We start from the raw sequence: 5,373 nt of genomic DNA, 5'->3' as shown, positions 1-5,373 counted from the left end.
TAAATATATTGTGCGCACAATTAAAATATATTGTTTTTCTCAATTTTTTGTTTTCTAGTTATCATAATAAAGTTTGACCTGAGATATTTTGAGTTAAGCTTTTTTAGGTTCAGTATTGGACCGCTTGCTCATTCTATCCGCGGATGTAGGTGTTGCTGTTCCGTCGCTTCTCTTACGTTTTGGGTCCATTGGTGTGTGATATTGTGCGCACAGTTTTAATATATTGTGCGCACAGTTAAAATATATTGTTTTTCTCAATTTTTTGTTTTCTAGTTATCATAATAAAGTTTGATTTGAGATATTTTGAGTTAAGCTTTTTTAGGTTCAGTATTGGACCGCTAGCTCATTCTATCCGTGGATATAAGTGTTATTGTTCCGTCGCTTCTCTTACGTTTTGGGTCTATTGGTGTGTGTTGTTCCTGTACGCACGGTTTTGGAGAATAAAAGAAATCGCCAAGGTTCATCTCACCATGACATCATGAACATTGAACATTAAATCTTAATAGTAATTTAATGTAAATGCTTAGGTTATACACTTCCTTTTTTACTTTTAAAATAAATTCAATTATATACTCAAGAACAGGAGAGACGTTTCTGTGTGTCCACTCTTGTTTTGAAAGTATATCTATGCAGACTTATATCTGAAAAGTCATTTGGATGTGTTTTGATGGATAACATCCTAGACCAAGATCATTGTTTTGCGGCAATTGAATTTAAACTTGCTTCCAGTACTCAAAGACCGATACTCTGGTTTTTGTAATTATAAGTTTTGTGTCTTTTCCTTATTTGAGGAATACAAGTTATTCTTTTTTTGTGTTGTTTCATCTTCTCACACGTAAACTAAACACAATTGCGTTCCCACTCAATGTTTACATATAGCTTAAATCATGTTTTGTCTACATGCAGTCGATAGCCAATGTAGGCCTTGTGTAGGTGAAGTGTACACAAAACTAGGCATTCAGAAGATTAGTTTTACCATATATATTTGAGGAAGAAACGATTTTTGAATAAAATTGATATTTATAACAAAACGTTCTTTACAGAAATATTTGTCTAAACCTGATATATTCATTTGTTATGAAAAAAAAACTGTACGTAGCTTTATTAACCCTTTTTCAAGACCCAAAGCATCATCATTGCCGAACACATAATTCATATGAAAAGGTCTTCCCGAATCGACTGGACGAAAACAGAAATATTTGCCACTGGTCTTTACTCAAACAACAATTCTCTCATAAAGGCATTACTAAAAAAAAGTGTGAGGTAAATTGTAATTATTTGTCTAGTATCTCAGATCCGTTAAAACACACTTAGAAATAAAAACAAACATTAACCCCTTCCTTTACTAAATACCATTTGAAACAAACAGAAAGTATAGAAATGTAATGATCCTTAACATCGCAATCCTTTTTCTTAGTCTGTAACATGTGTAAGCACCATGCTACAGCCTACGTTTTCTTATGCGTAATTGAGACATTTTTAGTATCTTTAAGTTTAAACTACTGCATATCATTAAATGGCTTTCATAAAGGAGCAACCACTTAACTTCAAAAAGGGGGTCTGGGTTTTTTTCTGAGGCAGAATTGTTTTCGCGCGATTGTTTTTATTCAGTTTTTTCGATGCTAGCAATCAAATCTTTTTTTCAATATTTAACACTACAATGTATGGGGAAACTCTGGAGTCTGAATTATATTTTATCATCTGTATGACCAGAATTTATTTTTATCAAATCGGGGAGCAGAATATTTTTCAACGAAAAAAACACACCCCTCCCTTTTTGAAGTCAAAAGGTCGTTCCCTAACTGCTAGAGAAGTTGTCCGAACATTTGTTACGTAGAACTGAATGCCAAATGTTTATTATATAGAGTAACGAAAAGTTAAAGGATATTGTTTACTTCTTATCTTTCGTCCTAAAAGAAGTTCCTGTATGAATTCAGCCTCATGCTAATAAAGAAACAGGTCGACATGAAGAGGGACACAATTGGTTCCCATTGGAATACCGACAGTCTGTTTAAAACACGTCCTCCAAACGCAATAAGTCTGTTGTCAATCAAGAAATCAAGCATCTTAATAAATTCAGTTTCAGATAATTTTTTGTTTGAATCAGAGTGATTCTTTACAAAGTCGTATTTATCCCTCCCAAAGACAAGATACTTGTATCTACGGTCGCCGTTTGTTTTAATGAAACATGGTAATACCAGCTCTTTTAATTTGTCTTTTAGTTTGGAATGGGGAATACTTGTTTAAAGTGTAGAAAAGTCAAATGTTTTAATACTATTGCAAGATGAGAGATTCTTAGATTGTATGTATTCTAAAAGATCTTTGAAAGTTTTTAGTATCCACATCTGATTCACGCCACCTGTAGAATAGGCAGTTTCACAATAAATTTGGAGCCCGGCTTTGATTGCTGATAAAATAGATGTTAATAATTTAGAAAGAGGTTTCGTGGAGCACTTGGAAGACCCAGAAATTTACCGTTGTTTGTAAGGTCACTTATGTAGTTTAGGTATTCAAAACAGTGATGGAAGATCCAGTTCTTCATCCTTGGTTGAAATTCTATTGGAACATAGAACAGACCTATAATTATCAAGGATTTCCTCTTCGGTAAGTGTCATGAGGGTATATGTTCAGTTTCCAAGTGAATTGTCAATAACTAATTCATTTATCAAGCAGTTTATGTAATGATACTTACGCACAAAAACAATGTTCTTTGGGGCTTTATCTGCGGGGACAACATATTTGTCATGGAGGCAGGACAAGTGGTTTGCAACATTTGGGTCTTAAAAAATTGACGTTGGGTGAGTATTGATAGACCCACTCAGTTTCTTAATTCGGATTTGTATCAAAAAATCTTCGACTGAATCCATCAGTATTTTGAAGTTGTAATTCAAATTGATGGATTTAGGCTCACGATATTTCGGACATTTGGATAACAAATTTCGTAGGGCAGTGTTCATGGTAATGTTGAGCTATGGTCTATATGTAACTGTTCCATTGGCAATCGCACCGATATCGATCAATCGAGCCATAAGTATTTGAATAAATGATGCACCGAAACGGACCATATTTGGAAAAATAAATCTTAATGCCTTAATGGTTTCTTATTTTCCAAAATGTTCCACTGATTTCGTATACATTTTCATTGACTATTCATCAATTGCTTTTTAACATATGAGTTTCATAATGTATACAAACAACATTCTGTAAAATTTTATAATGAAATTGATCAAAAATATATACTTGTCCTCTCTTCTATTTATCAGAAGGAACTAAAAGTTGACCTGAAACATTTTTACACAACTCTTAAAAAGTTCATATGATATCAGCCTACTGTTCTTTGTTAGGAGAATGTTGTTCAGTGGTTGTCGTTTGTTGGTGTGGTGTACTAGGTGTTCAGTGGTTGTCGTTTGTTGGTGTGGTGTACTAAGTGTTCAGTGGTTGTCGTTTGTTGGTGTGGTGTACTAGTTGTTTAAAATTGTTTTGTTATACTATAAAATTGAGAATGGAAATGGGGAATGTGTCAAAGAGACAACAACCCAACCAAATAAAAAACAACAGCAGAGGGTCACCAACAGGTCTTCAATGTAGCGAGAAATTCCCGCACCCGGAGGCGTCCTTCAGCTGGCCCCTAAACAAATATATACTAGTCCAGTGATAATGAACGCCATACTAATTTAAAAATTTTGGGGGCTTTCATAGTTTGTAGTTTGGTTCGGACCAACGCTCCATGATGGTGACCGTACTTTAAACTATACTTGTTAACGTTTAATTCCTGATGCATTGGACCGACAGTTATCTCTTTTGTATTCATCACATCTTCTGATTCATATATGTACTCAGTTTTATCTTTATTTGTTCACAACTACATAGACTGATCACACCGTCACTTTTCAATAACGATCTAACACTAAAAACTATACTTAATCTTGATCAAATATTCGTTCTTATGATGGTTGTACCACTGTCCCAGGTTAGGGGAAGGTTGGGATCCCACTAACATGTTTAAACCCGCCAAATTCTCCATGAATGTGCCTGTCCCAAGTCAGGAGTCTGTAATTGAGTGGTCGTCCTTTGTTTATGTGTTACATATTTGTTTTTCGTTCATTGTTTTTGTACATAAATTAGTCAGTTAGTTTTCTCGTTTAAATTGTTTTACATTGTCATTTGGGGGCCTTTTATAGCAAACTATGCGTTATCGGCTTTGCTCATTGTTGACGGCCGTACAGTCACATATAGTTGTTAATATCTGTTTCAGTATGGTGTCATGTGGCGAGTTGTCGTATTGGCAATCATACCACATCTTCTTTTTTTAAAGTAATCTTTAATAAAAGATGTGTACACGTGTGTACTTAATTTAAGTTGATTTAACTAACTTTACACTTTTACAATGATATTCTCAGAGAAACCACATACTTTATAAGTTGGTGACACTACAAGACACAGACACCAAGACTCTTAAATATAATGACCATCTTATATCGTCGACGGGGCATAACAACACCGAAGTCGTGAATTGCGCAGTATGTCTGTCTTAAGTCAATCAACATAAATAGAATCTTGATATTTGCAGACATAAAGTATACAAATTGTAGTTTTAAAATTGCTACAAGAAAATAGGTAAAACCATAATATCAAAGTCTACATATGTCGATAGTGACCTAGCTCTTATGCCACGTCTGTTACAAATCGTTCCAATAAACACTGATACAAAGCGACAGCTTCAAACGCATATGTTGGTTAACCCAGTTTCAGGCGAAATAAATGTACTTCTTCAGTATATTCGTTTCATGTGTCGATAAGAAACAATGCAGACTTGAGTGATGATTTATTTTGTTAAAAGTGTGAGTATTTCCATGTAATCTATTCCCATTTCAAAAGACACCCTTTAGAATTTCTCCATTATCTCACTTTCAAAAAGACATTAAAGCCCCGTACCATGTGTAAGCTCAATGAATTTGAGTGCACAATATATTTAAGCTTTGCGCACAATATGTTTCAGTTGTGCGTCAGCTTTAATATATATAATTTAATATATATTTAAGTTGTAAGCACAATATATTATTGCGGGGCTCCGTAAAAATGAAATGATAACGTCAAACTTAAGTAAGTGTTAAAAATACATAGTGGTAAGTTTGTGTAAAATGGTTGTTCTTTAGTTTTCTAGTAAAATTTTTATTTCGAAATCTAAAAGAAGTAAAATTGATAGAGTTATTATACTTGAAATATACAATATATATCATACTGTGAATTTGAAAGAAGATGCACTCATTGTATTTTTATTTCAGATAAATGCATTTTTATATGTTTCATGACATTTTTCAAACTTATAAAACTTGATAAGGATGGACATGATACACTAATGAAGAACGAAAG

This window comes from Mytilus edulis, chromosome 14, assembly GCF_963676685.1.
Source record: "Mytilus edulis chromosome 14, xbMytEdul2.2, whole genome shotgun sequence".
Classification (NCBI taxonomy): domain Eukaryota; kingdom Metazoa; phylum Mollusca; class Bivalvia; order Mytilida; family Mytilidae; genus Mytilus; species Mytilus edulis.
Note: the sequence above shows the minus strand (reverse complement) of the source record.